The sequence below is a fragment of the Gorilla gorilla genome, chromosome 10 (assembly GCF_029281585.2).
Source record: "Gorilla gorilla gorilla isolate KB3781 chromosome 10, NHGRI_mGorGor1-v2.1_pri, whole genome shotgun sequence".
NCBI classification, from domain to species: Eukaryota; Metazoa; Chordata; class Mammalia; order Primates; family Hominidae; genus Gorilla; species Gorilla gorilla.
In genome coordinates this window covers 38,298,563-38,313,233 of record NC_073234.2, presented here as the reverse complement: position 1 = coordinate 38,313,233, position 14,671 = coordinate 38,298,563, and the positions used below count along the sequence as shown (strand labels likewise).

Here is a 14,671-nt window from a genome sequence, read left to right as displayed (position 1 = left end):
TGGTGGTAGGCGCCTGTAGTCCCAGCTACTCGGGAGGCTGAGGCAGGAGAATGGTGTGAACCCAGGAGGTGGAGCTTGCAGTGAGCTGAGATCGTGCCACTGCACTCCAGCCTGAGTGACAGAGCAAGACTCTGTCTCAAAATAAATAAATAAATAAATAAAAATAAAAAAAAAGAACCCCAAAAAACCATAACGTACAGCAGTCAATTTCTATCCACTGGGCCAGTCCTGGCTTCTGGTGAGAGGGTAGCCCTCAGTGCCCCATCACCTTGAGAATTCAGAACTAGTTTTCAGGGAAATAAGGTTTTCCCAGATTTCACATACAGTTCTTGAATTTATACCATTCTGATTATGTGTTTGTACCATTAACAGTGTCAGCAACCATTTGTTTATTTACTAAGTACCAGCCCCTGAATTGGGTGCCATACTGGAACAAATTACGAAGTTCCCCAAATTCTCTTTGCCCAGCTTTCTTCCTGGGTATTTGGTTGCTCACTCAAAAGAGGGTCCAGCCTCATCTCTTGACACAGCCAGGTATCAATCTCCCCCGAGGTAGGGCTGAGTCCTGATAAGGCTGTGGCAGCCCCAGTGGCAAGACCCAACCTCATCAGATCCATGGAGGTGCTGGTTTCTCACACCACTTTCAGGTTCAGAAGGTTCATGACAGGATATGGGATCTGCCTTCCCCAGTAACAGCCTAGAAGGACCTGGTGACACAACTAAAAGTGCACAGGAGTTAATGCGGATTGAAGGTTTACTAATGAGAGGCAGAAAACTACAGAGAGCCAGTAGATAAATCCCTCTTCCTTCCTTCCCTTGATGGACAATTCTGCCCACCTGCAGGTGCTCTGTACAACCAACTGTTTTCTCCTGAAGCTATGGCCACATTGATTACACACCATCTATATTTTCCTTCCCTCCTTCTTTTCCCCATTTATCCTTTTTCTTTACTTTCTCTGTCCTGGGATTGTATCCTCCAATAAATTGTTAATATATAAGCTTGTCTCAGGCTCTAATTCATAGGGAATCTGGGCTAAGTACCCTACATATTATTCTTTCTCATCGTCATGTCCACCCTGGAAAGATAATATTATTATCTTCATTCTACAGTGAGGAAACAGCCTCAGAGAGGTGTGCTTGCCCAAATTCACACAACTCGCAAGCAAAGAGTTGGAATGTGAATCTAGGTCTTTTTGACTCTAAAGACTCTACTCCTAACCACCACGGTATATACTGCCTCTTGCCATGTGTTTTTGAAACAGGTTTTTAGCCTAGTAAAGTGTTCACAGAAGGCTGGTACCCAAGGAGTTAAAAGGCCTTATAATAGATAAAATTTCTAAGCACTTACAATATATCAGGAATTCTTTAAAAACCTCTGTGTGTATTAACTCATTGAATCTTCACATTAATCTTATGAAGGAACTATTATTATACCTGCTTTACATATGAGGCACAGAAAAGTTTCATAACTTGCCAAGGGTCTTTCAGCTACTGTGTGGCGTGACCATGGCTGGGCTTAGTCAGTCAGTCTGCGGAGGTCATGCTCTCACATGCTTCTCCAGAAAGAGTGAAGGGAATCATAATGGTGCAAGAACAGCAACCCACCAGCAGCACCCTCGTTTGTATCTCTGGGCATTCCAGGGAGTAGGACAAATAGCACTGACACAGTGCCCTGTAGATCAGTCCTTGGGTGGATTACTACAAGCTGTACCTGGAAGTAAGTGTTTCTGGTGTGTCTGCCATAGATAAAAGAAGGTTTGGGGTAAAAAAGGGATTTCAGAAGAAGAGGCATATTTTTTTAAAGGGTGGAGGTAAATTCATGGTACACATAAGCTTGGCTTGTGTAAATCATTTGAAGACAGTAAACTGTGCTAAAAGGAACTATGGAATAACATGATAAACATGTAAGAGCAGCACTAAGGGTGAACTTGTGGAGAGTTATCCTGACTGTAGGGGATTCTGAACTTCAACTTGATTTTTAAAAATAATTACAGGGAAACGCTTCTATAAGGGAAGTTAGGGAATCCAAAAGATTCTTCAACATGAGAAAGTCTGCAGTTATACAGGGTCATAGACTGTAGAGCTGGAAGAGACCATGGAACTGTCTTACAGAAGGCTGTATAGACAGTAAGTAGTTAAGGGTTCATGCTTTGGAATGGAGTCAGAGAGCCTGCTTTGATTCATGATCCCACAATTTCAGCTCTATGAACCTGCCCAAACAATTCATCTCCCTCAGTCTTTTATTCTTTTTCTATATAAATGATTTAATTATAGGTATTACATAGGTATAGGGTGACATGAGAGTTAAGTTAATGTATATAATGTGCTTAATAATGTCTACCATAAAGTAGTCCATAAGTGTTAACTATTATTATCTAGCCATCAATGAAGTATATGAGGCCTGTAGAGGTCATGCGATTTCTCCAAGCAACTGGTTAAAATTCAGGACCTTGACTCTGGGTTTCTGTTTCTAGACTGTGGGATATACAAAGATTTGTTAAAACAAAGTCCCTAAACTTAAGGAGCTAGAGAATGAGTATTGTATACAAGAAAGAGTAAAGACTTTTGTGATAAAAACTAGGATAAAACTCTGGACTTGTTCCCTGTCGCTATCTTATCTGGGCCGGGTATTTGGACTTTTTGTAGTTTCAGCTTCTTCCTTGATAAAATCCATTTATGATGTTACTGTATATCTCATGTACCTATTTAACAATAAATTCCAGGGGCTTTATGTAGTAAGGCCTAAAGCATAGGATGAAAGAGAAAGGGGAAGCAATAAATTATCAGTATGTTGCAGGTATCAATGAGACATTCATTGTTCCATCATTAGTCTTGCATTTATCTATGCTGGCAGGGCCTTCCTAAAGAATGCAGATGGCCTGGTTTAACTCATCCAGTGTGGGCCAGTCATGCCCAAGGTCATTGCAGTTGGAAAGAAACTAAATTGCTGGTGTCTTCTAAAACCTTTGGGATATTATTAAAGACAGAAATTCTAAAATTAAAGTTTTTTTAATTATGAAAAACTTTACACATATGCCAAAATAGAGAGCCTTGAATTCATCATTTAGATGCAACAATCATAAATTTTTGTTTCACCTGTACTCCCACTATACTAGATTAAATCCTGGATCATATATAACAACATTGAATTTTAGTGGTGTTCGGAAAACAGGGTTGATACGGTTTGGCTGTGTTTCCACCCAAATCTCACCTTGAATTGTAATAATCCCCACATGTCAAGGATGGGGCCAGGTGGAAGATAATTGAATTATGGGGTGGTTTCCCCCATACTGTTCTCACAGTAGTGAATAAGTCTCACAAGATCTGATGGTTTTATAAATGGGAGTTCCCCTGTTCAAGCTTTCTTGCCTGCCACCATGTAAGGTGTGACTTTGCTCCTCCTTTGCCTTCCACCATGATTGTGAGGCCTCCCTAGCCATGTGGAACTGTGAGTAAATTAAACCTCTTTCCTTTATAAATTTCCCAGTCTCAGGTATGTCTTTATTAGCAGCGTGAGAATAGACTAACACAAGGGTTCAGGGGCAGCATTCCATACCTCCCTCCTGGTACCAGGCCAGGGAGTTTCCCCAGTTGTACAACCCAAGGGATGGTGATGGTTACATTGTTGATCACCTCTGAGAAGCTCCTTCTTCTCTGGTCCCTTCAGAACCAAAGTCTACCTCTCCTTCAGTGCTATAATTGAGGTTTTCATGACACTCTGAGGCACAGTAATTTTTCCGAAACTGTCTACGATCCATGTCTACTTCCTTATGTACCCAAAGCATTCACTGTCTCCAACTCAAACCTGGGAACTGGGATAAAGTGTTCCTCTCTTGGATAGCCATCTAGGTCACTGGTCTCCCTGCTTCTCTTCTGGCCTTCCTTCTTCCCCCTTTCCCTTTTAAAGAGTGGGTGAGTGGAAAGGTGGGGTTGCTAATGAAGAGAAGACCTGCTCTATTACATGAAGCCTGTCTCAAATATCCTTTCAATCCTGGAGTTCACAGAATGTCCAGTCTATCAGAAGAGTCTCCTCAGCTATGTTCTACTTTTGGATCTATCATATCTTTCCTCAGTGGCAAGGAGTTCAGGACCTAGTATCTCTGCAAATGGAGTGGGAAATATGAGGAGAAGGGAAAAAATTAATATTTCAAAAATGTTGTCCTGCCAAAGATGGGTTTAAAATTCTGTGACAGAAAGAAAGCCAGCATAGCAATGTTCAGAGCCCTGCAAGATACAGGTGGTAATACAGGGACATGTAGTCCGAAGCAGATAGACTGAGATTGTAATCTTGTTTTACAATTCAAGGTATTTTGTGTCACTCCCTTAGTTTCCTCATCTATATAATGGGGATGCTAACACCTACTTAAATGTGTGATTTTTTTTTTTTACTTTGAAAGTGGTTTTATTTTACCTGCAAATAATGAACAGATGTTCTACTCATAAATTCTACTTTCCAAAAAACAATTAGAAGCTTTTTAAAAGAAAACCACACAATACATTTTAAAAGGCACTGGGATTCCTCTGCTTCTCAGTCATTGCTAGGCTAGAAAAATGAAGTCTGTTCTACCAGGAATCACAAGTTAGAACTGAGTATTCTCCAAAGTGGAAATTATGGGGTATAGTGCCATTTCAGGCAGAGACTATTCAGCTCTCATTTACAACATCCACAATTACCTATCAGAATGACTAAACCAGGTAACCAGGTCAAAACAGTCCAGTATAATTAGGCCCCATCAAACGATGCCATTATGCTGTTCTAAGGTGCTAATAAACCAAAACAGGAAATACTGAAGTCAAAATAAAAGATATTCAACTCTGTCATACAAATTGTTGGTTCCTTGTATCCCCCTGATTCTATAACATTAATAAATGAAATATTTTACTGCAAATAATATTTTATTTTATATCTCGCTAGCCATGAATTTTTGTCATTAGTCACTGTATAAATGCTGCCTTGTGACATTATCCAAATGGCATGACCATTTTACGCCCACAATTCACTTTTATAGTTATAAATGGAATTTTCATGATTTACATAACTACATCTATCAGTGAAGATTTAACATTGAGATGCAATCTAACATTTATAATAACTGATGTTTTATAGACAGTAATGTAGGAAATATACATTTTAATCACTTTTCATTTAAGTGACCTTACGTTAAAAAACCCAATAATTTAGCAGTTCCAAATCTCTGAAGGACATTTTCAAGTGTACATATAGAAATAGTTACAGTGAGATTTTTAAGAAGCATCTTCCATGTCCACATCCTGTTGTCATTGCTGTACCATTTTCTCTTCCATCTGCTTTCTTTGCCTGCCAGACGGGCTCCGATAAGATGGATGTTTTGCTTGACTTCTTTGATATATCCTGAACTTTCTGTAGCTCTATTTTTCTTCAATCTGTTCATTGTAAAGTTAGCTTGGCGTTTCTGTTTGATCTCTTCAACTCTCTTCATTGCATCAATAGTTTTATTCCGTAGCTCTCACTGGTATTTGATAGGTTCATTTCTACATTTTTCATATTTAAATGAATTATCCACTGTAAGCTTTTCACCAGCTGCTTTCTGGAATGCTGTAGTCCACATGACCTTGTGAGAATTGCGCTTCTTTTTAAAGTTTTAATGACATTTAAATTTACAAAATCTGAACACCTTGCAATAGTTGTGGATGAACATCATGCCATGGCCAGGGTGGATGGGCCCCAGATAGAAATAACACTTCTCCATACACATGTTGAACCAGTATGGATCCCCACTGACCAAACACCAAGCTTGAGAGGTGGGAAATGTGTGATTTTTTAGGAGACAAAATGATGTGCTAATCTTAGTGCTTGTTACAGTGCTTGTTACACCTGAATAACATTAGGTATTATTATTATTGCTATCACTCATTTTCTTATTGAAAATGAGAATGAATTCTCACTAATGTCATAAGGGAATATTTCTTAGGGAAGGCGGGCTCAAATTGGGTCTTGAAAGGTGTGTATATCTTCTGTAGGTAAGTATGGGGGTATATTGCAGTGAGAGCATTCTGGGTAAAACAAATATGTTCCACAGGGACAATAACCAAATATCTTTCTTTTAACACACAAAGCTATCAGCTACTAAAAATATCAACTAAAGAAAGAATGAGTTTTTTTTCATATAACTAGATCCCCCACTTATTACAAACAAAATGCATGGTTTCCAGAAAATATTTAGAAAACTTAGACAAACTAAATGAAGAAAATTAAAACTACTCAAAATGTCATCTTCAAGATATAATAGTTATTAAAATTTTAAATTTTTAATTGTGGCAAAACATACATAACATAAAATAAAATTTACCACCTTAACCATTTTAAGGGTGCAGTTTAGCAGCATTAAGTACATTTGTATTGTTCTGCACACAATCTCTAAAAACTCTTTTCATCTTGCAAAATTGAAACTCTGTACCCATTGAACAACAAGTCTCCACTCCGCAGTCCCTCCAGCCCCTGGCAATCACCATTCTACTTCCTGTATCTGTGATTTTGATGATTCTAGGTACTTCATATAAGTGGCCTCATATGGTATTTGTGTTTTTGTGACTGGCATATTTCACTTATAATTGATTTCTTACTAGTTTTGTTACCTGTTTTTGTATGGAAATATTTAGATCTGCCATTGTTTATTTAATCATTTCCCCACAGTGGGACAGTTAGGGGCTTACATTAAAAAACATTATAAATAACCTTGCAACTATTATCCTTATTGTAAATCTTTAGGCCCCTTCATTGTCAGCTCTTTAGGATAAGTTTTTAGACATCCATTTGCTGGGTTATAGGGTATGCTCACTTAGTCTCTTGATAAATACTGCCACCTTTTCCCTAAGAAATGTAGCAGCAATTTTGATTCCTACCAGTGTTGTGAGTGCTGATTTCCATGTCTCTTTTACTTTTCTTTTTTTAACCACTTAAATTGGAACTATTTTTTATCCTTCATCAGTCATTGCTTAAAGCCCAGTGAAGTGCAGACTTCACAAGGGATATACCATACACCCACTGTAGCCCAAAGGGCTAAGAAATCAAACTGAGAACTTCATGCTCAAGAAGTTCAGGGCAGTTAACTTAATCCTGCTTAACCACAAAATCCTAGGTTCCTGGCTTAGGATTCTCTCAGTCTTTGAACGTACAGAAAATCCTGTTATTTAGTGGCCTAAGGATATAGCTTGCATTGACTGAATCTACTCTGTCATCGTTCCTCAAATTAATTCCTAACAATACTGTTGTTAGAAAAACTCAGCAAAGAATTTAATTCAAGTTAAAATGCCAACATGAGAGAAAATCATGTCTAACCCAACATATCATACCAACCAAAAAGAACCAGTCTACAAATAACTTTCTCAAAGTTTGATCAGGGAAGGTACTTCATTAGGAAAAGCAGTATATGTGCACAATAATAACCTACGGTTAGTTTTTTTTACTGTGTCATGATATAATAATATTTCCAAACACACATACAGACACTGAATTTTCTTGGTCAAATGTCAAGTGCAAATTTATGACATAAGGAGGGTTTGCTCATTATGGCATTTCCTAAATAATCAGTTTTAGAGATTTAGCAAGTAATAAGAAATTAGTAAGCTTGAAGAGCAACAAAAACATTGCATCTGGAGATTAGATTGAATGGAGAACATTGTTGAGCAAGCTTAACAATGTAGAAGATACTGGAAGTGTCCAAAAACATTTGTTAGAGGGAAATATCAACTAATATCTAACTTACACTTGTTTTATAATGCACGTACATGGGCACATGCACATTAAAAAGTAAAGACATGAGGAAAACATTGGAACAGTATTGGTTAAGACACCATTTTCTTTTCAATCTGTACCATGAGTTTCTCTAAGGGTAGGCATGAATTAAGTTTTGGGGTTTGATAGTTCTGAGCAGTGATTCCGTCTTCTGTCATAACTGGTGATTTCATTTCCTTTGGCTTGTGTCTGTCTGTAAAACCTTATTTATGAAATTCCACTTGACTTTTCTCCTATCTTCTTCTTTTTATTGTTTGTCACGTGAAGACAGATTCACTGGTGTCAGCACCCCTGACTTATGGTGAAAGCTGAGTGTAGGCAAATCCTGGCTTGGGGCATGATGGTGAGAGCAGGGGTGACTGGGGACTGGAGAAGAAACTTTGAGCATGTATTCTCAACTAGGGCAATCTTGCCCCCAGTGGGGCGAAACTTGGTTGATGAAACTAGGAGGCAAAAATACCTTATTCTTTATGCATAGGCACAGATATACAGTATATCTATTGTATTAAAATATTATGAGAGTGATGATTAGTAAAAAATGTCTAAAAGGCTGGCGGGAGGTGGAGGCCGTAATGAAGAAAGGTTAACAGGTAGTGACTGAGAGGAAAAGTAGTTCTTCACAAGGCACTCAGCTGCCTAGAGATGACCCAATTTAAGAGCCTCTGTTCTTAAAAAGGGAAATATTCATTTTTAAAGGATATTTCCAATGATAGTCCTTTGGAGTAGAGGTTATAGAATAAGTTTCTCTCATTTTCTTTTCTACATCTACCTTTCTAGGATTTCCAGCACAGAGTACAGCACAGGATAAAGGTCTGAATCAGAAATGACAGCCTGCTTATATTTGTGAAAAGTTAAATGGCTTTGAAATGATGACCAGCATCATTGTTGATAAGATGACAATGTAGATTCATTGGCATCTACTACATGTTAGGTACTTTGTCTATGGTTACCACCTTAGTTAACATAACCACCCTGCAGAATAGGTATATTATCCCCAGCTAAGCAGCAATTATGTGCCGAACCGGAATGTGAACCCAGGTCTGTGTGACTCTCAAGGAGATACCCTTTCCACTGGACCACACCATTCCTCATGAAGCAAACAGTTCAGATGAAGGGTCCCTGGAAAGCCCTCTTGTTCCTTACAGAAGGTTTTTGCTTCTCTGGAGTTTTGACCTTGGATGCTCCTTTAGGTGCTGTATCACTCATATAACTCACACTCTTCTTGCCCTTCAGGCTGTAATCTTAGCCTGTCCTAAAATGGCTCAAATGCAAATGTCTTCGCTTTTTTCATTATCACTTATCTTTAATGAGATGCACTTAAGTTCCTAAATGAGGGTCCTTCCATTCTGCTTGAATGAACTGTATCACAGAATAACCAGCATTACTACCCAAGCCAAAAGCCTGGTTTCCCAGAAGCCTGTCACTGTAGATGGGCAGCACTTATGGTTGATAATCTGTATCTTTCCTTTTAAGCCCCCAGATGCTGTTTGGAAATATGCAGTTATGTTCTCCTCTATCGTATTGGTTTTCCAAGGATCCTTCTTCCTATTTCCTTCTTGCTCATAAAAACATTTGGGCCAGGCGCGGTGGCTCACGCCTGTAATCCCAGCACTTTGGGAGGCTGAGGTGCGCAGATCATGAGATCAGAAGTTTCAGACCAGCCTGGCCAACATGGTGAAAACCCGTCTCTACTAAATATACAAAAAAATTAGCCAGGCGTGGTGGTGCGCACCCGTAATCCCAGCTACTTGGGAGGCTGAGGCAGGAGAATCACTTGAACTCGGGAGGTGGAGGTTGCAGTGAGCCGAGATCACGCCGCTGCACTCCAGCCTGGTGACAGAGCAAGACTCCATCTCAAAATAAATAAATAAATAAATAAAAATAGTATATTTTTTGGTTATATGTCTGATTATATTGATTAACCACAGACCAAACATAAATATTCTCATTCAACAAGAAAGGTTTTTGGCTTTCAGCTTGATGTAATGACTGTGCAGGGGAATTTAACACATTCTTTATGCCATGAGGCCCTTTAAATCTTATTATTTTAAGAACTGTTCCTTTAAAATGATGCTGTATTTGGCTCTTTTATTCTGTTACTTTCTGCCCAATAAATACTCCACAGTTTTCATTTTTCTCCATGTCATTACTACCCTGTTAGCTGAGCCTTGCACTTGTGGCATAAATTTTATTTTTCCAAAATGAAATGTCAGAAGGTTAAGAGATCAAGCAATCAGCTGCTACATCCCTTTTATAACATGTTTTCTTCTATTTAAGAGGCAATATTCTAGCCATCCTAAGATGCAAGAAGACTACATTTTCCATCTTCTTCAACCCTTGTTTCCATTATTTTTTAGATAGGGTAGCCTCATAGCTATCAAGGTTTAAGTGGTAGCTCTGACAGTGGAGGTAGCTAGAGGCTGTTCTGTGAGAATATTTATGATACAATAGGAGACTCTTACTCTCCTCCCATCCTTTTTTATATGATGAGAAGATAGTTTTCCTGGATATCACAACATTTTGTTATTTTAGAGAGAAATGGGAATTTCATAAATATAAATAGATTTTCTTTAAAGCACAGTGCTTTGATTCACAAACTGTATAATAAAATAATTATGAACTGTGTAAAAGTATGCCACTTAAAATTTACTTTCCCATAGCTATAGAAGGAAAAGGTGGTTTAATTAAATGACAATACCAGAACTTTTTTTCAAAATGTATTTAAAAACAAGGGATATCATGGATCATATGAGATTAAAAAACAGGCTGGATCTGATTCCAGAATTCAAGTTTATCTTCTTCCAGAACAAGTGTTCTTTGACACAAAATGACAACAAAAGCAACCCTCCCACCATCCACCAAACAGAAACAAAAGCGATAACAACCAATGTGGTGCGGTAGTTTCCTTATAGATACAGTGCATATTTTTCAGTTCTATATTACAAATTTCATCTTATTTCACCTTGACCTTATGCATTTACAGATGACCCTGCAATATATTATATTCAGTGAGTTTGTGCTTTTTCTTAGCATAGAAGAAAATGCTAAGAAAATTGCTGTAATTTACAAACTACTGATATGGTTATCCTGTTTCCTTTTGTCTAACGGATGCTGTGTCTTCTTCTTTCCTACACACAGACTTGTAGAGTTTTGAAGCTGAATTGGATCTATTTTTGTAGATGAGCAAATCAAGGCTCAGTGAATTAAAGTTACACACTTAGTCTAGCAAAAGAACTGGTAGATGGGGAGCCTGAGCCAGAAAAGTGTGGAGGTCAGCGGAAGAAGACATTTTTCTGTGCTGAGAGAGAAACATCCAAGCAAGAATTCAGGATATTTAAGATGTGTTTAGAAGATGATTGGAACTCAACATGCATGATTTGGTTTCTGTTTTCTGAGAGAAATGAATATTTATGTCCAATATTATTGTACAAAACCAGTATCTGCCCAGAAGTCCGACCCAAATTAAAATCCTAGCTCTGTCTCTTCTTGTGTACCTGCAAGCAAATGGATACATCTAATTTTCAGTTTTCTCATCAGTAAAATGAGGATAAGTTATATTCCATAGGATTACAGTGAGAATGCAATATAATGTGTGAAGTACTTTGCATTACAAATGGCCCATAGTACATGCTTAACGAGTGACTTTTCATTATCCTTACTTCTCTGGTCTTGGCTGTACATAGGAAGACTGTATGGAATTATGCCCAACCCTATAGCATTATCAAGGTAAAAATAAGTGACCCACATGCATAATCTGAAGAGTTAGGTCAGAGAATAAAGGAATAAAGAGGGAGTGTCTTGAACCTAGAGAAAGTGAAGTGCTCTGCAATGTTCCCGTGGTTAGACTTTGATGTAATTTAATTTGTTTAAATAGGATAGATTTCTAATAAAGGACAGAAGTATTAGATAAACAAACAGGAAAAGAAGAAATCTTTCTGATCATCATGGTGTTATATATTTAAAGAAGTTAAAGCAACATTATTTTAATTGGAAAAGTGTATGTTAATAGGAACAGAAGGGAGAGCATTCATTAAAAAAATAATTTTGACAACCCCAATTCAATAACTTGTAATAGCATAGTGGTGGTTAAGATTAAGGACTTGGAATCAGACAGATGTGGGTTCACACCCAAGCTCCCCACATGCTGTGCAACCTAGGCAGGCAAGTAACCTCTAAAACTTGGTATCTGTATAATGGTAATATGTATGAGGTTGAATCACATGAAATTACCACTTTCGTAAGTCAAAACCAGTCAAATACTGGATAATTCATATGATTCAACCCAGCTGTGAGAATAAAAAGATAATGTAACTAAAGTTATTACCACAATCACAGGCACTAAATGCTTCATACGTGGCAGTTATTATTATGTTAATGTGTCCAACACCTGGAGAAAAAAATTACATCACAATTCCTCCATACAATGAAGTAAGATAAAAACAGTTAAAATCATGACTGTGAAGAATAATTAAGGGTATAAAACTATAATCATAATAAAAACGCTAAATTAAAAAAATGAAGATCTAATACTATATATACAATTTCATCCAACTTGTAAAACATATATGCAAGTCTATTTGTTTCTCTAGAAAGCTGTCTGGAAGAAAGTATATTAAAATGTTAAACACAACCCTTGATAAATGATATTAATAAAAATTATATAAGAATTATATTATTTTCTTTCCCTAGTTTCTTCTCTTTTTCTATAAACTCAGACTACTTTCATAATCAGTAAAAGTATGTACTTTTTCATTCTACCCCCCAAAGTATAAAAAGCTAACAAGAGTTCTTGCCATGTATAGGAATAACACCCTATTTGATAAATGCCATTTTGTTACCACTTTAAAATTTAAAAATAAACATCTTAGGTATTGATTTCTTTTGAGTTCTAATTTCCTTCTGCATAGTGTTTTTGTGTATGTTGTGTATGGCGCAGGGTTAAAGAAAAAACTAAAACATGAGATGTCAAGGCAGAGTTACAGAAACAAAAATTTAGGCTGTTAAGACTACGGGAAAAGGTGTAGAATTTAAGAATGTGTTGTAGTCCAGCCAGACTGCTAGAACAAATTACCGTAGACTGGGTGGCTTTTAAACAAACAAACAAAATTCATTTCTCACAGTACTGGAGGCTGGGAAGTATAAGATCAAGGTGCTGGCTGGTAAGGGCCTGTTTTCTGGTTCACAAATGTCCGTCTCCCACTGTGTCCTCACAGAGCAGAAGTGGTAAGATAGCTCTCTTGGGTCTCATTTCTAAGGGCACTAATCCCATTCATGAGGGCTCTTCCCTCATGATCTAATCACCTCCCAAAGGCCTCACTTACTGACACTGTCACCTGGGGTGAGGATTTTAACATATGAATTTTGGTGGGGACAAACATTCAGTCCACTGCAGAGTGGTAATTATTTAGGTATGGAACTAGCAGGCATCAAGAAAGACTTTTTGACTATCTATATATTCTTCAAGAATTTTCCTTTCCCAGTTTTGCGTAGCCTCTCTGCAATTCTGCCTCTGGGGAAACTTTAAAGATGAGACCTAGCATAGCTCCTGAAGGAGACAATTTTAGGAAACTCCTTTGGATGTAGCTTCCAATGGATGTGTCTTAAACCAAAATCTACCCTCTCACAAATACATCATGAAAAAGCATAGAGGATGCTTCTACAATGCTTGTGTTTATAAAATACTTTGACAAATCTCACCTCACTATGATCTTGTGAGATGAACAGGGCATGAATTATCTCATCCATCTTGCAGAATAGAAAAGAAGATGGGAGGGTAAGTGAATTAATTGTCTTGTCTCCCACCACTAGAGCACAGTAAGGATTAGAATGAAGACTTCTGCTTCCCAAACCTAGGCTTATGTGCCTCTGATGTGCAGGGCTTTTTAAAGATATGTTTTAGGGTATCTTATAATACAAATAAGAAATCTTGTAATATAAAATAAGAACACAGGCTGGGCGTGGTGGCTTATGCCTGTAATCCCAGCACTTTGGGAGGCCCAGGTGGGCAGATCCCCTGAGATCGGGAGTTCGAGACCAGCCTGACCAACATGGAGAAACCCCATCTCTACTGAAAATACAAAATTAGCTGGGTGTAGTGGCACATGCCTGTAATCCCAGCTACTTGGGAGGCTGAGGCAGAAGAGTCGTTTGAACCCGGGAGGCAGAAGTTGTGATGAGCCAAGATCGCGCCATTGCACTCCAGCCTGGGCAACAACAGCGAAACTCCATCTCAAAACAAAACAAAACAAAACAAACAAAACACAGAGAAAAGGGAAAGTAAAAAATGAAAAAAAAAGAGTAAAGAGTAAATGAAAATTGTAATGCCTGATTACTTTTTATGTTACTTCCTGTCTCTGAGAACATACTAGTTTGAGGCTGTAAAATTAATACAAATACCCAGATCCTGATCAGTGGCTGATGTATAAGCATGGAATGTTTGGTTCTTAAAACCGCTTGAGGAAAGAGCTTATTGTGTAATTATAGCTGTGCTTCCTGTCTAATACTGTTATAGGCAGAGATGTGGAAGCTTTTTCCTTCAGACACTAAGTACAGAATTGAGTTTTAGGAAAGAACATGCACCCATACTGTGAACACACCTTACTCTCAGAGTGAGTATTCTCAGCACTAACCCTTTCCAAGCAACTTCAGCCCTTCTGGAGAAATTGTTAAATATTAGAGATAGCACGGGACAGCTGGTCAGAAAACCTAAGTTCTTGCCAACTAGAATCCATGAGACAAATAAAGAGACAAGTGATGGAAACTCACGTGGCCCGTTTCCCTTTCTGTAAAGTAAGGGGTTTGAATTAGGCTAGTAGTTCTTGACTGTGGTGCATGACATATAGCATAGCATTTTACGAATGCTGGTGTCTGATCCAACCTCCAGAGATCCTGACTTTA

The 14,671-nt window shown here is 38.0% G+C and overlaps 1 pseudogene; it reads right to left on the bottom strand.

Moving 5' to 3' along the window:
- Window positions 1-5,244: 5,244 nt before the first annotated feature.
- LOC101132736 (probable ribosome biogenesis protein RLP24) lies at window positions 5,245-5,735 on the bottom strand (annotated as a pseudogene).
- Window positions 5,736-14,671: the final 8,936 nt, after the last annotated feature.